Here is a 19,046-nt window from a genome sequence, read left to right as displayed (position 1 = left end):
GAAGGAATGTGGTCTTTTGAGACAGCATGCATAGTATACTAGTAGGATTTTGTCTAGTAGGGATATAGTCTAGGTGGATCAATATTTTAGTAATGAGTGATAAAAAGGTCAATAATACTTCACTGGGTATTGTACAGCTTATGAATATGTGTACATTGCTTTGACATGTGCAACTGAAGTGCAAATTATTCTCGTTAATGGCCCATTTTCTTGGCTACAGGTAAGGAGCACTGTCATGGGCTGGCTGGCCCTTTGAGGCAAGCTAGGCTCAGCTTTTTTCATGACTTTGCCCTCTCATCAGTCAGGTTCAGGGATAGCTGCTATGTAATTTGCCCTTGCAGCCAGCTGCAGTCATTAATGAGGCTTAATTAGACTTACCCTCAGATGTAGTGGTAAAGCAGGTAAATTAAGCTCATTACTTAAATAGAGCTGGGAACAGAGAAGAGGAAGAAATACTCTGGAAAGAGAAACAAGGGGTGTTCCCCTCCAGGAAGAGCCTGAGGTACCTACAGATTGTGGAGTAGGTTCTTATGGAAGAACCCTGAGATAGGACCTACAAGGAGCTGGGAGATCCCCAGAAGTAAAGTGTGGGGGTCCCTGGTGAAGGGAAGCAATAGCGGGGAATATTGCTGGAGAAAGCAGTAGTTCAAGAGAATCTCTGTGGGGGACCAAGGAGAAGGGGCTAGGAAGAGGACTTCAGTCTGGCTGAGGGGCAGAAGTACTACATGTTTGGACACTGAACTTTTAAATTGGAATTTCAGTTACCCCAGAAGGGGAATAAACTATGCTGTGGCTCAGCCCTCTGCCCAATTCATATAAGACCTGGAGAGGGAGTCAAGACACTGCCTGGGACTGGCTATTGCAGGGGCCAAGGCAGTGGCTGCTGGGGTGGGGGGGGAGATATGAGGTGAAATTACTTGCAATGCTGCTTCCAAGAATGGGGTAGGGACATGCCCCAGAGGTGAGGGCATGTGCTTCGAAGCACATAAAGAAACTGAGGAGAAGAGGAGCAAAGGTGTCCTTCCCTTCCACTCCCCTGCTCCCCAAGCTATCAGTGTGCTGGGCCATTCCTCCACAGTAACTTAATTATGCCAGATGCCAATGGCCCCAAGAGGCTGATATGACAGCTGTAGGTCAGTGAGGCATTGAGGAGACCGTTCCTTGACCAAGACCTCCACCCCACTAGCAGGAGGGAGGTGGCATAGGAGCACCTACATTGGCTCTACACTGCTGGAAGATTGCCCCCCCCCTCCCCACACACACACACTGAGGTGATCCTTCCATGACTGGCTATTGCAGGCTTCAGCACTAATAGCTGCAAATGGTATGGCATCAATCGCTGTACTGCTTTCTGGAATCTGGGTCAGGGTTTTCTCAACCTTTTATGAGACTCGGCTTTAAACAAGATGGCTTAAGGCTAATGGAGAGATCAATAAAAGCATGTACTAGTGCTTTGTTCTTTTCTTTACATGTCCAAGATTTCTCCCCACCTCTCTCTCGCTATATAACTAGCTTGGTCTCAGGCTCACTTTGTCAGCTCCCCCTGTCCCCAAAACATCCCTGCTGATAGCAAGATCCCAATACAGGGATGTGTTTCTTTTCAGCAGCAATTCCAGCTCCCACACTCTGAAATATTTCTATTTCTTATCTCAGTGGCAAGATTTGCAGTGATTTGTGGTTTAAGCTTCCAGTTTGCTACAAGTCTAATAAATATAGACAGACTCATGATGAGGAGAGAGCTTACTGGACAAGCTTAACAGTGGTTCATCTGAGCTCACAGAAAGATCAGTTATTTTATTCAGCACAGGTTTTGCCCAAATAGTTGACTGATCAAGGAGCACAGAGTCACTTTGTGCTATTCTCCCAGGAACAGCCATTGTCTGTCTACCCTGCATTCACCAATGCTCCATCTTCTCACCTTGGGACAGAACTGAAGCAGGTAGTTTTATTCATAGAATACTGCTCTTCTCATCAGCTCACTATATAATGGCAGAGAAGGTATTTTGTGTTTTTTTAAAACCATGTATTGCTCTATTTTGGAAAGCTACAGCAGAAAAGTAGGTCTCTCCGTTGAACCTGAAGGCAGAGAGGCCATTTGGAATATTTGAGGAGGAAAATTTCATAGGCTAGATTTTCAGTGCCAGAAAAAGCTACATTTTATACATAGGGCAACTAATGTGAATTAACTATTCCACTGGTAAATCCCAGTGGAGACAAGGTACCTGGAGCCTTTACTGTGAGGAAGCTAGATGAGGTCAATACCGTACCCCATTTGTGGTTTACTTTGCATAGTTCACTTCATGGGAAAACTACAGGTGCCTTGTCCCCACCAGGGTTTTACAGTGAGCTAGTTAATGTGGGTTGGCTACCCTACTGTTAAAGCCCCTACGGCCACCTCTTTTATTAGTAGAAAATATTTATCTAACAAATGGTGAATCATGAAAATAAGGTTTATAAAAGAGTAACAAGTGGTATCCAACCTCATTTCTCTGCTTCCTGCACTTTCTTGTATTCTCCTTATGGGATAAGACCCAGCACATTTGGGAATGATCCAGATACTCTGCTGGTGTAAATTTGCAGAGCTCCATTCAAATCAATAGAGCTCTGCTGATTTAAACCAGAGTCGATGGACTCCAAAGTTATGCCAATATCGAGTCCATGTAGTTATCCAGAATTACAACAGAAGAGAGAGACACCACAAATCACTCCTATGTGCAAGAAGCAAAACATGTCTGGAATCATTATTTAAATTAAGGAGATTTTACTTATGTTTTTGGGCTCTATAATAGAAAACGAGTGTGTGCCTGCTCTGCTGCAGGCTATGCCAATACTGAGAACAAAATGGCTGTTTAACTTTGTATATCAGGAGAGTTCTTAAACTGAAGTATACAGAAAAAAGGCAAAACACACGGCTGGATGTTTCTCCTTTCTTCCTCTTGGATGTCAGTGTTTTCTGAATGGGCATTTGCCATGTAGTTATCCATTAAAGCAGCAGACTTTCCCCAATCTTCCACTGAGGGGATCTAGAGAAGAAACTAAACTGCTTAGTAATCGTGATGGTAATAAAAGGATCTTCTGTGTGTCAAATAGTTTCAAAGGAGAGGACACTTGCTCACTCCCTTTGTGGTTATCTAGTTTTGTTCAGATTGCAAGATGACTGGCCAACTAGAAAGGCAGTGACTGTTCAGAAATGGCCAGGCCTCTACCCACTTATATGCAAAGTCTAATTAACCAAAACACAGTTCCCCAGTGCCAGAAATCCTGCTTTAAGTGTTTTGGATTGCTTTAATGTTCATCATTTTCAAGATCTGAAGTATGGATTTTTCTAACTTTTTTTAGGAATCATTTTGTTACATGTATCCCTAACTTTTTAACCGCCACAAGAGTGCTCAATTACATCTGACTGCAATAGTTGAAGGAAATTAAGGTAACTTAGACACCATCAGTCTTCAGTTCCCTTATTCCAGGGTGGAACAATCTTGAATGCCCACCTGTATATTAAGCCTCATTTCCGAAGCTAATGTGATAACCTGAAAACCCAGACTTGTTCTCCAGGGGCATCTATCAGCATAACTCTTCTCTTCTCTTGTTTGTTTTGGCATCTCTAATTCTCAGGGATTAGTCTAAGCTTTGGGTAGCAAAGAGTTTTAATTAAAAATAGATTGAGTAGATCAGTGAACTGTAACAAAGTCCTTATGAACTAAGATACTGAACCTGAATAATGTCCCTTCCCATACTGATTTTCAACAGAAATATATTCACTGTTACCACCACTCTCTTCTGTTGCAGTTCTTTGCTTTCAGAGTACAGGTAATGCATCATCATTCATTACCTTTATTTTACATTTTATAATCATAACCCTCAGAATGCTTGAACTGTGCTCTTGGAGACTGATAGATTAGGATTCAAACTAACTTGGTTCCCCATCTAAAGGGAATTACATACAGGGATGAAATAGCAAATAAGATATTCTAATACTTAGTGCTTTGTTGAAGGTTCATCTTTGTTGAAGGTTCATGCTGGAACCATTAAGTATAGACTCTGCAATATAGTGAATCACAAGGCAAACATGATTCTCTAGGTGATAATGACAATTGCAAGTCTCTGCCTACTCCTGAATAAGCACAGCTAAGGAGCAGAGCATTGTTTGGGGTAATAGTGTGCTGTGTCACAACAGGAGAACCTTACAATAGGACTTTAAAGACAGAGCTCTCCAGCCATCTCAGGGCAAGGGTTACAATCTGTCTGCCCACAAAGTTTTTGCTGCCCTTTCTGACCAGTCTACCCTCTGTTCCTCCCTACATTCATCTTCAGGCATAATTTCTTTCAGCAGACTCAAGAATTAAATGAAGAGGTGATTGTGGTAGGGTTGAAGATGACTCTCAATTCTATCCAAAATCAGTTAGTATCTTTTTAGACCTGCATTTCATTTTCAGCCTTAGAAATGTGCCTCTCTGGCTGGAGTTGGTCCTTGTTAGAAACATTTTTCAGGTGGGCTTTGACCCCCCCCCCCCCAATCCCTATTGCAAGTGCAATTTATGCCTGCTAGAAACATTGACTCACTTTTGTTTGTTTTTTCCTCCAAAAGGAGTTTTCTGTGTGTTTAAACCCAGATATATAATGGGTGCAGGATCTTAGTAGTTATCCATCTCATTACCTCGAAGGCACCCTTTGGAACTACTAAAATTTGTGTTTGTAAATGTCCCCTGCTTTTTTTTTTTTTTCTTTTCCCACCCACCGATTTGGCAGTCCCTCTTTTGCAGATATGAATTGAGCTTGCAAAAGGAAGATCAATAAACTTAGGATAAAAACTTGGAGATACCTCACAGTATTATTGCTCCCATCTGGCTGGGAAGAGGATATTACCACCGAAGCTATGCAGCTGTATATATTTTAGATGTGGTGGACTAGCATCAAACTATTGCCCCATGGTAACAATGCCTGTGTGTACAGCTTTCTGTGTGTGTTGTTTTTGTTTGTTTGTTTGTTTTTCCAAATGGGGGAACAACTGCTGTTAAGGATACATGGGGACTGTATATACTTAAATAAATAAAAGCACCACTCCACTTGACGTGGTGCATTAACTGATATGCTTCTACTCCAAATCCATGAAGACTAAAATGTATGTCTGGAGGGGCATCAGGAGGCCATCTAGTCCATGCTGAGGCAGGATTAAATATACCTAAACCTAGAAAACAGACTTGAAAATACAATTTTTTTAGGATGATCTGACATTTGTTCTGCTTGAGTTAACAAACAGAAGTTCTTTGAGTAGAAATCTTTAATGTGGGGGCAGGGGGAAATGAAGGGAGGTTGGGGTTAATTGCCCGAAGGTACCATTACTCTCATTCAGTACTGCTGCCACCAGAACACAACATTTAAAACAAATCTTCAAAATACATAGTAGTATGGAAACTTAACTCTTTCAACTTTCCCTCCATTTCCATGACTTCTATAGCCTCTGCATATGGATTCTTTGCCAGCTATGCAACAGAATGGACAAACACTGTGCATTATAAACTTTGGGGACCTTGTTGGCCAGGAATTGTTTCTATTTAAAAAGCTGGCTACACCCAAATTCTAGTATAGGCCTACAATATAGTGTTGCTTTCTACTGAAAGCAAGAGCTATTAAAGGTTCAGACAAATGAGCCAGATGTGAAAATGAAGAATATAAACATAGTTCAGACATGCAGGGGGAGGAGATGGCGAAGAAACATTGTGTAAAGAAGCTGGAAATTGATGTTGGCCCTAACCATTAATGCTATAATGCACTAGCTGTATTTCAGAGTCAGTTTTGCTGCTTTGTACCTCTGCCAAGAGTCATTACCTCAATCCATTCTGTGTTTTGTCTCTTTTAATGATTACAGTACTGTGGAAAGCAAACCATTACTTATTTGTAAGCTTCATTAAGACTGTTAGCTCTACGATATTCAACCATTTACTTGGGAAACAAATGACTCTTCTGTCAGTATCCAGGTGGCTTTTGTTGTTGCTGTTAATGTTGAACACATTAATGCCCCACCTCATCACATTACAGATCCTCAGGGCAGATCAAACATCCCATTACAAATCAAATAACTTCAGATATTTACCTGAAATACATTAGCTGTGAGCGCATCTTTTCATAGCAATATCACCTATCCCCTTGCAGATGTCTTTAGCATCCATAGAGAGCTACTCTACAGCAGTTTTGTGCATTTGCATTACCGTAATGCACTTCTAGCAAAGTCTGTAACCACCTTCTTGAGAAGGATTGTTACTGCTATTGATTCTATGCAATCATTAGTGGTTCTTCAGAACTTTTTGTGCCTGTCCTACAGCTGTTTCAAGAACCTGTAACAGGTGGCAGGATTCACCCTTTTAGAAGGCATTGGAAGCCTGCTGGGAGCTACCAGTTAACTAATGCTGTACCATGCCTGGACCAATCTGTCATAAGACTCCACCTTAAATGTAAAGGAATGGGGATGAGGGAATTCTGTGCACATTTTAAAGTTCTGCAAATTTTATTTGTCAAATAAATGTGGAGGCTCCAGCATGATATTAGGGAGCACAGGCCACTGGCTGCACAGAGGTTGGAAATCACTGTACAGCTCCCCCCGGGGCACTCTCAGTAGCGAGGCTGAGCTCAATCCTGGCACAGTACAAGGATCAGGCCTATCCCAGAAACATCCCAGGGCCCTGCCACTCCATGCCAGGTGTGAGCAGGCAGGCTCAGCAAGGCAGGATCCAAGAGTGCAGGGGCTTAGTGTGGGGGGATCCAGGTGTGGGTGGAGAGGGCTCTGTGTGGGGCAATCTGGGTGTGGGTGGTTCAGTGGAGGATCTGGGTATGGGGGGATCTGGATGCACAGGGGCTTGTTGAGTGGGGTTCTGAGTGCAACAGTAATGGGACTCTGCAAAGGGGTCCAGGTGAAGGTAGTTGAGGTTCAGCAGGGGGGAGGTCTGGGTATCAGTGGATAGAGCTCAGCAGGGGGGTCTGGGTGTTGGGGAGCTTAGTGGGGGGTCCAGCTGTTGAGGGAGTGGGGCTTAGAAGGGTGGGACTCCAAGTGCAGCTGGTTGGGGCTCAGTGGGGTTGGGCTCTGGGTACGGGTGGCTCGGGGGGTGGGATCCAGGTGCAGAGGGAGTGGGACTCATCGGAGGAGTTCTGAGTGCAGGGTGGGGTGAGGCCCAGCGGGAGGGTCTGTATGCATGGGGGTTGGGCAGATGGGCAAACAGCTTCCTGTATAGGGATCCCTCAACATGCAACTGAGGAGTGATGGGTTCAGGAAGTGGGGTGGGGGAAGGAGTTTGCAGAGCTTCCTGCAATTAGCTGAGAAATCTGGGGGTGGGTCTGACCTAGCCCTGGATGCCATACAGGAGAAGAGGAAGTCCTCCGGAGCCCGGCTGGGACAGTAGCTGAGCTTGGTGCAGGGTAGGAGCCATCAGCCAGGTCTTCCCCAGTCCCATCCCCTGCCCCACAATGATTTACCTCTCTGCCGGCTACCCTGGGCACCCAAAACATACTGTTGGGGAGGGTCACATGACTGCTCTTGTGGTTTCCCTTTGCTTCCCCATCAGCAAGTCATTTTTCTGTGTGGAAGCAAAGAAATCTGCAGGGGACATCAATTCTGAGCATGCGCAGTGATGCAGAATTCCCCCAGGAGTAGGTGGTTAAGTTTCTGGTAGAGGGATTGTGGGCCAGATTCTTAAATATGTAGATCAGCATCTAGTGGGCTCCTGAAGACCATTAAATCTAGCTCTTTGCTTCTAGGACAGAATTAATCTGAGCAAAGGAATCCTGGAGCAACCGAGCCTGGTTTTCATTTGGATTACATTTTATTAATAAAGCCAGAAATCAAGTGGGGTAATACCTTAATATGAATGTATAGTTTCTCTTTGGACTTGTGTGCAGACTCCATTCACTTAAAAGATTATATCTGCATAAGGGCCAAACCAACAGTAAACAAGGGTCAACATCTGGCACAGATGAGGGAAAGAGGACAAATACGGACAAGATTTTAAATGTAGCTTTTCTTTTTTGAAAAAAGGACCTAATCACATCAGCCATACCATCAGGGGCTCGTTCACCTGCACATCTACCAATGTGATATATGCCATCATGTGCCAGCAATGCCCCTTTGCCATGTACATTGGCCAAACCGGACAGTCTCTACGCAAAAGAATTAATGGACACAAATCTGACATCAGGAATCAAAATACTCAAAAACCAGTGGGAGAACACTTTAACCTGTCTGGTCATTCAGTGACAGACCTGCGGGTGGCTATATTACAACAGAAAAACTTCAAAAACAGACTCCAAAGAGAGACTGCTGAGCTAGAATTGATATGCAAACTAGACACAATCAACTCCAGTTTGAATAAGGACTGGGAATGGCTGAGCCATTACAAACATTGACTCTATCTCCCCTTGTAAGTACTCTCACGCTTCTTATCAACCTGTCTGTACTGGGCTAGCTTGATTATCACTTCAAAAGTTTTTTTTCTCTTAATTAATTGGCCTCTCAGAGTTGGTAAGACAACTCCCACCTGTTTATGCTCTCTGTATGTGTGTATATATATCTCCTCAATATATGTTCCATTCTATATGCATCCGAAGAAGTGGGCTGTAGTCCACGAAAGCTTATGCTCTAATAAATTTGTTAGTCTCTAAGGTGCCACAAGTACTCCTGTTCTTCTTTCTTTTTTGAGTGGGTCTTATATTTTTGTTTTAATCCAATGGATGAGGGTCTCTTCTCTTAAGAACATAAGAACAGCCATTCTGGGTCAGACCAAAGGTCCATCAAGCCCAGTATCCTGTCCTCTGACAATGGCCAATGGCAGAGGCCCGAAAGGGAATGAACAGACGGGTTATCATCAAGTGATCCATCCCCTGTCACCCAATCCCAGCTTCTGGCAAAGAGAGGCTAGGGACACCATTCCTGCCCATCCTGTCTAATAGCCATTGATGGACCTAACTTCCATGAATCTATCTAGCTCCCTTTTGAACCTCGTTATAGTATTGGGCTTCACATCACCCTCTGGCAAGGAGTTCCAGAGGTTGGCAGTGCGTTGCATGAAAAAATACTTTCTTGTGTTTGTTTTAAACCTGCTATCTATTAATTTCATTTGGTGGCCCCTTGTTCTTGTATTACGAGAAGGAGTAAATAACACTTCCTTATTTACTTTCTCTATACCACTCATGATTTTATAAACTTCTATCATATCCCCCCTTTAGTCGCCTCTTTTCGAAGCTGAAAAGCCCCAGTCTTATTAATCTCTCCTCATACGGAAGCCTTTCTATACCCCTAATAATTTGTGTTGCTCCTTTCTGAACCTTTTCCAATTCCAATATATCTTTTTTGAGATGAGGCAACCACATCTGCACGCAGTATTCAAGGTGTGGGCATACCATGAATTTATATAGAGGCAATATGATATTTTCTGTCTTATCTATCCCTTTCTTGATGATTCCGAACATTCTGTTCGCTTTTTTGACTGCCGCTGCACATTGAGTAGATGTTTTCAGAGAACTATCCACAATGACTCCAAGATCTTTCTTGAGTGGTAACAGCTAAATTAAAAAAAATAGGTGGCTGTAGGCAAATAGCTGTCATCTTGCCAGTAGGTATGGGAATAACACTCAGGCTTCCCATATGGTATGAAAAATTGCTAATTGCTATGGAAGACATGATCTGAGCATTTGTTACTGGTAAGTATCTCAAAAGGGGTTATACAAGGCCTCCCTTTACAGGTCATCTCCTCTGCTTTGCTCTTCTCCCTTCCCCATTCCACAAATTACTCTGTAAAGCAGGTGCTGCCTTTCGTGTGACAGTCTCCACTTTTAGTGGACTACTGTGATGAGACTTTTGCCATAGCTCTTACTGTTCACATACCATTAATAGATTTGTAATGCTATCCATCCCATACCTTTCAGGAGCACTAAAATATTTTTTAAAGCGACATCTAGTACGCTAACACTGATATCACCTTTCATTTAACAACAATTTATATTGAGGTAGCTCCTACTAGCCAGCTCCAATTGGGAATGGACGTCCTGTTGTGCTAGGCACTGAGCATATGTAGAAAACAGTACTCCCTGCACTGAGGAGATTCCAGTCAAATGTCTATGTATGCTTTGTTTTTCTTTTTAATTGTTCATATTCCTAATTCACCCAAATAATTTAGTGACTATTTCTCTAAAGCACCTCCACTTGAAGCTGTGCGAAGAGTTCCTCTTAGATAGGCTGCCTAATTCCATGGAGCTGTTGCATCTATAACTGGGGAAAAAATACTACTTTCTATTAGCATAAAATGGGTTCTTTCTTCATAGTAGGGTTGCCAAGGGTCTGGTTTTCGACAGGCGCACCCAAACGAAAAGGGATCCAGGCTGCTCCGTTAAAAGTCTGGTTAGCAGTGCAGCGGGGCTGAGACAGGTTCCCTGGCTCTGCGCAACTTCCGGAAGTGGCCGGCATGTCCCTGTTGGTGGCCCCTAGGTGGATGGGCAATCAGGGAAGCTCTGCGTTCTGCCCCTGCCCCCAGCGGGCCTGGGCAGGGCACAGAGCCACCTGGCCCCTCTACCTATGGGCTGCAGGGACATACTAGCAGCTTCCAGGAGCTGCGCAGAGCCAACCAGGAGCTGCCTGAGGTAAGTGCTGCCCATCTGGAGACCGCACGCCGATCCCCCTCCCGCACCCCAACCCCCTGCCCCAGGTTGAAACTTTCTCTCAGAGCCTGCACCCCAACCCCCTCCCCCAGCCTTTCACCCCCCCTGCACCCTAACTCTGTCCCAGAGCCTGCACCCCTGCCCCAGCCCTGAGCCCTCTCCTCCACCCCAAACCCCTCATCCCTGGTCCCTCCCACACCCCAAGCCCCTACCACAGCCCTGAGCCCACTCCTGCATGCCAAACCCCTCGGCCTCAGCCCAGAGTCCCCTGCTTCACCCTGAACCCCTCATTTCTGGCCCCACCCTGGAGCCTGCACCCCCAGCCTGAACTCTCCCACATCCCTGCTCCAGCCCAATGAGAGTGGAGGGAGAGCAAGCTACAGTGGGTGGGGTCTCAGGGAAGGGATGAGGCAGGGGTTTCGGTTTTGTGTGATTAGAAAGTTGGCAACCCTACTTCATAGAAAAGTCTCACACTAACTGTCCACTCTGCTAGGCTGGAATTTTGCTAAGTGCACTGCAATGAATCTCCTTTCTAGTGAATCATGTGAATGGAAAACCTCTTGCTACATAAACGCTGCAATACCAGAAATGCCAACCGGGAAGAAGTTTATCCTTCTATAGTGTGTGTCTGACTGGTGTGTCAAAGTGATTAGTAGGTAGAAAGAAAACAGAGCTGTGTTGCTGCCAGTTGCCCAGTACAGAGTGGCGGGGGGGGGGGGGGGCGGGGAAGGTGCGTAAAATAAATCCGAGTAAAAGGGATCTCTCTCCCTCTCTCTTTCCTTGGTACATTGCTTCTCAAACTGCAAATCTTCCTCGGATTAAGATGAAGGAGGCTAACTTGAGATGCCTCAAGTGTACGTGAAAGGAATCTAAAATTTTCCACACATGGGGAACAGTTTTGCAGCACATTCATGATGTACATATTACATAGTTGTTTTTCTAGCACTATGATTTTTTTTTAAAGAGAAGCCTGGGTTTTATTAGGAGCCTTGGCTCAAAGTGTTGCATTTTAAAGCAATCTATGGTTTTCCTAATTATTAAAAGCTTGGGGTTGAAAGGCCAACTTTTAAGAGGGCTTCAGTAGCTAGGTTAAAAATGCAAATGTAAAATATCTGTGGTAGGGAAAAGGGAATAGACCAAGAAAGGAGTAAAGGGGGTAGCTAATTACACTTAATTGGGTCATCCTGGGAATGACTGATTAGAACAATTAATCTAGCCCTGTAGTGGGGGGTTGAGCAGCGTTTGGTTATTGCACCAGCTGAAATCTAGATGGAAGGAGAAGTTTAAGAGTTGTGAAGTAAGGGAATTTTCCTTCTCTTTGAAAAGCAATGAAATACTGGAATTCTGTAGCCGTGGACAGCTAAGACCTGACCCTGGAGTTGTGGGGGGGAAGTAGGCTACCTTATTTGGACTTGCAGCCTTGTAAAGGAGAGGAGATGTGGACTAGAATAACACTAGTGACAGGCACAGGATCTTTGCCCTACAGTAAGTACCAATGCAATTATATTTTTTTCAGTCTGGTAGCTAGTGCTATTGAAGACTCAAGGGTGAGCCCAGGTAAGGGCTGGACATGTGAGAAGCCAGTAATCCACTGGTATATAAATACATTGACTAAATCCCATGCATTAGTGTGACTCCCATATTTTGTACAGTAATCTAAAATATGAATCTCTCCTTGTGTAATCCTTCCTAATCTCTATGTGTAATTTCTATCAATAAACATACATATGTTATATGTAAGTGTTTTCTCTAACTCACTTTCTGCACTCTTGCCTAACTAGTGTTTAAGGCACGTATAAACATACTACAGAGGTGCACTATATATTCCGTGACAATTCTAGATATGGATAAAATTCAGTATGCTCAGAACAACCTAATAGAATGCTACATGTCTTAATGCTAAACTCAGGATTCTAGGGACTCTTGTAATGTCGAATGTGCATGAAGGTCCTGGTGTTTACTTGTATCCCAACTACCTCAAAGTAATGCATCTAGAAACTTAAAGCCAAAAGGCTCATTAAAGAAAAGATGTCCATATCTGTTATACTAGAGCTTGCTTTCCATTGTACCTCAAAGTGTGAGGTTACTCCAAAGACATAACTGGGGGCCAAGTTGCAGGTTGTTAACCCTGATGTTGGTTCCTGATTTAATTTCTGTGCTGGAAGAACACTAGCAACTCATAGAATACTGAAAGTTTGTTACTCCCAACTACTAGACACATGACCCAATAATGACAGGTAGATGCAAAAAGCTAATGTGTTGGATGGACGTACTATAAATCTCTTCCATCACTAAGTTCCATGCTCCTGAGATTTAAAAACTTTTTTCACAGAACAAATGTTAAAATCTGGTTTTATTCACAAATGCAGCACGTTTAATGCCACTTAACTTAAGCCTAGATTCCGCTAGACTTCACATTTTTTTTTCTCCCCAATAGGACTGTGTAAAGTAAAGTATTAGTCAATGTGAATAAGGGCAACAGATTCTAGTAGGAACGGCCAGTTGTTGCCTGGTTTTGAGTGTCGTTATGAAAGAGGGCTTCAGCTAAACTGTGCAAATATCTTATCTACAAAGAGATTTAGGCCTTGCAACATCTAACTTTTAGGTGTCTAGCCACCTAGCTGAATCAATAGGACCAGGGTTAAGTGCTTAGGCTCCTTGTACAATGCCTGGGGAGAGATAGTGTGCTAGCTTTGTGGATCCTGTTCATACACACCTGAGTGGGGAACCACTGAAGTGAGTCAGTAGCAGATGCTAAGGAGAGTGATCTGTCCTCAGCCCTGCTCCTCTCTGGAAGTTCAGTGCCTGTCCCTGCTTGGGATCTGCAGCTGGGAACCATCTCCTGAAATCAGATGCCTAAGCCATTTTGTAAGTATGCCTAATATCATGCAAAATGGCTGCAGAGGAAAAGGGGACATGGAGAAGGAGGACTACCTTCTAACCATCAGTCCAGTAGTTAGAGTTCTTGCCTGGCACATGGGAGACCCTCATGCAGCTCCCCTCTCTACCTGATGAAGATTTACACAGGGGTCTTCCCCCTCCCCTCAGGTGAGTCCCCTACCACTGGACTACAGGTATTCTGACATGGATCCTTCTCTCCTGTTTGAAACTGTTCATTGTGAATAAATAACTAAATATACACTGGGCCAGAGATGGTGGGTGCCATTTCCCCTAAGGTCACCCCTGTGGAGCACTGTTTAGGTGACTAGAATTCAGACAGACCAGAACCCTGCATGGCTCTCCAGGTGCCCGGACAATGCCTTTCACATCTACTACTTTCAGCTATATAGTGTCCTACTGCTTTCCCACTGCTGGAGCCTTTCCCCACTGCAGTGAGAGACTCTGGCAGGGTGAGGAAGCAGTGAAAGGCTCTGGCAACTCCCTGCCAAAGTCTTTTCCCTCCTCCTCCTCCTCTTCCCCCCGTCTCTCACTGCAACATGTAACTACACATACCCTGCATGCTGCCACCAGTGTGGACAAGGCCTAAGGTGCCTAAGTGACATTTATGATGACAATGTAGGCAGGGTGAATTTAGGTACCTATAGGGTTAGACAGCAGCTGAGCAGTACAAGCTTTCCCATGCTACCTTTCATGATTTTTATCTAACACAGTGCTGGAGAGAGCAATTCTAGGGGTGAGAAACTCAAATCTATATATCTGTTCAGTGTTTGTCCTTTCTGTCAAGAATCTACCTGTTGTCATGATTGTGGGGGTGAGTGATATGGCCACAGTTCTACTAGAAAGTGACAACAGAGATCATCAACTCATTTTAAATCAGTCACCAAACAACTAGTAGATAATTACTCTCTTGGTCACCCTCAAACTACTAGATTCAAACAAGCTTCCTGCAGGTGAAAGTTCCTGTATAGCATTCAGCTGAGCCATCCACTCCTCAGCATTTCATGCCCCTGACTAGCTTTATCTTTGTAGAATACCATGAGAAAACTGGAAGATGGAGGGTAAAACAGCTGGAAATGTTGATCTATTCTTCTGATCATTGGTTGGGAAGAACTACATTATTTATTTAGGGTTTTAATTTGGCAGTCAGATGACTACAAATTTACAGGTCTTGACATTTTGCCTAGATTGGGTTAAATTGTGTAGCCCTTCCTGTTCCCATTACAATGTTTTCCATGACAATAAGTTAGCAAACTTTGATGGCTTCCTATGATATGACCTTTTCAGTAGGTTGTATTTTTGACTGAGCTTTTCCAGCTCTGCCCTATGCTTTACTGAGGCTATAAACAGAGCAGAAGGGACATGCAGCAGAACAAATGGCCAAGTGGAATATGTTTTGCTTTTTAAAGTGTTTTTTAATTTGATAGTACTACTGGGTACCCAACACAGACAAACCTGCTTCCTATATTTCAACATTATCACTTCTCCTTCATGGAGAAGGGGGCTGAAATTGTGTTCTGTAGTTTTAAAAAAAAAAAATGTATTCCAGAAATCCAGTGCACTGACTGGTGTGTATGTTTAGGTGCAGTAACCAGAAGCTCTTGCCTGTACATGCTGAAGATATTAGAGTTGCATTTTACTACATAGCTGTCAAATTTAGTCAGTGAATTGCTATGAAGTAGGAGAGACTTATTCTGACAGAATACATTTTAAATGTTTTTTTTTTAATGAGTTTCTAATTTAGTAAATGACTAGATTACATGGCAGTGCAGTGGCACGCCTGCCTACAATAGGACTTTGCCTGCCTGCGGTGTTTTTTCTCAACTGGCCATGCTCCCCATCATTCCTCTGAGCCATCTGGGAAATAATCCACCATCAAATCAGAAAAACAATATGTGCCACTCGAAGAGAGTCCAGGCCAGGGCCGGCACCAGCTAAGGAAGCAGGTGCTTGGGGCGGCCAATACCAAGGGGCGGCACAGCCGGGCCTTTGGCGGCGGGTCCCTCAGTCCCCCTTGGAATGAAGGACCTGCCGCTGAAGAGTGGAGCGGGGTGGCACGATCCCACTGCTGTGCCTTTTTTTGGGGTTTTTTTTTTTTTTTTTTTTTTTCTGCTTGGGGCAGCAGAAAACCTGGAGCCAGCCGTGGTCCAGACAGCATTGCAATTCAGAAGCTTTTAAACTTGGTTCGAACTAGATACTAGTGACTAGCTACTACACCCTGGGTACATTAGAAAATTATACACAGTTAAAACCCATCTCTCTCTTTTCTAGTCTGTGCAGAGTCACTTTTGCCCTTGTGGAAACTGTGTACATGTTAGCACTGAAAGTCCTCAGATTTTTCAGGTAATTCTGATAGTCTGAAGAATTTGCCAAAAGCTGGAAGGAAGTTGAGTATGCATGGTGGGGACAATTATAGAAACAGGGCTCAGAGGACTGCACCAGGTGCTCTAAACTAGGATTGATAAATCCTGGGCTTTCAGCGTTCTTCAGTAGTTGGTCTTGCTAACCTTTCTAGAATAATATTTACAGCAGTCCAATTAAAGAGCTAGTAAGGTCTACTTTTGACCAGAGATCCATTAATGATATTTGTGCCCTCTGCTTATCTGGTCATTTCTGCCAAAGACAGACTTTTTAGAAGGCTCGGGTTCAGTTTCTCCAATTTGAGGGATGAAGTATACATTCTTGCTCAGTTGTTCATCACAACCATCAGCTCTATTTGTTAATAGGGGAGCTCACCCATCTGAAGAATATATTTAATGTTGGAACATATTTATTTAAATTAGTGTCTGTGTAAATTAATAGAATATTGGTAACTGTTCTTACAAATTCATACAATTGGTTGTCTGGTTAGATAGAACTCATGGTCACCTCGTGATTTCTGAGGAAGAGGGAAAACCTCAGACCTTAGTTACAAATTAAGGGAAATTTCCCTTCGTAGTGTCTTAAGGCATGACCTTCAACTTTGAATAATTCAGGAGGAATTTGAGTCTGGATATGTCTTTCTTATTTCAACAGCTTTAGCTTTCCTTGGGGGAGGTGTGTGTGAGACTTCGTATTTTCTAAATATTTTCTTGAATGTGAGGGAGTGGAAAGTACAGATACTATTTCTGTTTTAAATAACAAAATGTCAGATTTTCTCATCAGCACAGATATTTGGCAACTGCTAAATATCTATTTGAGACTGTCAAAGTAAGGAAGCCTCTTGACATTTTTTTCCAATACTAATTCTGCTATTGTGTGTTACACATAGGTAATGTGAAAGTCAGAAAAATTCACTGGGTAGATTATACAATAAGAACAAAAATGATAGGAATAAAACACTACAAAACCCAAATTCAAGGGTCACAATTGTTAGAATTTTTGAACCCATCTTTCTCCTGTTTTCTGTTTGCATTCTGCTTCATGTATAAATCTAGAGCAGAGCATAGTATTAAAAGGATTCCTGCATAATTAATCACAAGTAACTGAATGAGATGCAGAGTAAATGAAGAGAAACATTAAAGACTTTTTCAGGAGAAAATGTAATTCTGTCAAAGAAAACCTGCTGCATATTCAGCAAGCCTAGGTTTAGTTTTGGGAAGAGCTGAAGTCATTCTAAATTTAAAGTTTGTTCTATCTTTTGATTCATTCTTTGAGTCATTGCTACTGGGGAAGATTCAGGCCTCACTTGCAATGCAGAGCAGGCTTGGTCAACAAAATGAAGGCAACAAAGTGAAGGAATGAGGAGGCATTTAACCAAACTTTTCTGAACATCAAAAAGTGGTTTGAGTTCCAGATTGTAATTGTGATCTCTCCTTACTCTTCACTTAAGTAATCTCTCTATTCAACCTTTTTAAAAATCTTTCCTTGTAAATCAGTTTCTCTAGACCTTGGTCAAATTTGTTGCTCTCCCACTTGTCAGTGTCACTTACATAATGAAGTGCCCAGAATTGAAAATTAAGATATCCATTAGTATGCTCCAGTTATATGCCTGAGAGATGTTTTTGCTTGGTTCTAATCTGATATATTTATGTATGGTGTAGTCATAGATAAATATCTATATTAGGTATGCCCACTATGTATAACTGGTGTACAATGGATGTCTACATACAGATATCAATTACCACACCATTGTATGTAGTGAACATATCAGCCTTTGTACTCTTATAATGCTATTATATAACCTCTTGCGAATGATCCTTTTCATGATCTATAAAGGACAGATGTTCACCAACTTCAATGTCCTAAAAGTGGCTATAAAATAGCTAGATGTATAACTTATGGACAAATGCATATTAGGATAAATGTACTATTAGTACAGAACTGTTATCACATTCCTCACAATCATATATTCCACTGTTCATGCAGTATGTGGCATCTAAGGCTCATTAGAAATAGTTTGGTATAATGTCAGCCTTCTATTCCTGTCTTGATATATATTTTTTTTTACTTTGAAATTGTGGGGTTTTTAAAAAATATTTTGTATTTTCAAAACCCAAACACCACTCTGCAGCTGTCTTGGAACCGAAGAGCTCTATTTATAGGATACTTTTTTCCAAGTAGAGTGGAAAGCTTTTGCATAACTGACAAACAGTGATAGTTTATATTCATTCCTTTTCTCCTGCAGTTCATTTATCACCTGAAGGAGATCTGTTGTGGAATATTCTGATTCATGGCTTGTCTGTTCTCTTGGAAGGTTGGAATCCAGCACTAGCCTGGGCTGCTTGCTCAATATCTTAGTGAAAACAAAGTAGTGCACTATATATTGCTTTGGAGTCTGTATACCTTGGGTGGCCTCATCTCACTGTGTACTTTTCTAAGAGAAAGATAACTTTAAATGTTTAATTGGGTTTCCCTTCTCTGTGATTTCTGCCATTAGGATATTAGGTTCACACTTGCAACATTTTCCCTCTTCTTCCTAAATTGCTGCTTTTCCCTACTTACTTTTCTTGGTTTGAAGGTATCCCCATTAGAACTGATCAGCAATTTTTTTTAACAAACTTTTTTTTTATCAGAAAATCATTATTCATCAAACAAAATCTCTTTGCTGGCATTTATTGGTTTAAACCAGCAGTTCTCAAACTGTGGATTGGGACTCCAAAGTGGGTTGTGACCCCATTTTAATGAGGTCGCCAAAGCTGCTGATAGATTTGCTGGGGCCTAGGGCCAAAGCCCGAACCCCACCACAAGGTAGGGTTGCCAGGTGTCTGGTTCTTGACCAGAACGCCCGCTCGAAAAGGGATCCTGGCAGCACCAGTCAGCACTGCTGACCAGGCTGTTAAAAGTCCGGTCGGCAGTGCAGCGGGGGCTAAGGCAGGCTCCCTGGCTCTGTGAAGCTCCTGGAAGCAGCCAGCATGTCCCTGCGGCCGCTAGGTACAGGGCTATCAGGGAAGATCAGTGTGCTGCTCCATCCCCATCGCCAGCGCCGCAACTCCCATTGGTCAGGAACCATGGCCAATGGGAGCAGCGGGGGCGGTGCCTGCAGGCATAGGCAGCGTGCACTGTGCAGAGCTGCCTGACCACACCTC

The 19,046-nt window shown here is 43.1% G+C and overlaps 1 long non-coding RNA gene across 1 annotated transcript in view; it reads left to right on the top strand.

Annotated features, from left to right (window-relative positions):
• Nucleotides 1–1,846: 1,846 nt before the first annotated feature.
• The window catches only part of LOC117878667, a 52,450-nt gene continuing 35,250 nt past the window's right edge, over nt 1,847–19,046 (top strand). The window contains exon 1 of the long non-coding RNA XR_004646051.1: nt 1,847–1,939. This is a non-coding gene — a long non-coding RNA (uncharacterized LOC117878667). The remainder of the gene's footprint in view (nt 1,940–19,046) is intronic.

This window comes from Trachemys scripta, chromosome 6 (assembly GCF_013100865.1).
Source record: "Trachemys scripta elegans isolate TJP31775 chromosome 6, CAS_Tse_1.0, whole genome shotgun sequence".
NCBI lineage: Eukaryota > Metazoa > Chordata > Testudines > Emydidae > Trachemys > Trachemys scripta.
Note: the sequence above shows the minus strand (reverse complement) of the source record. Positions and strands in the feature narration are given on the sequence as shown.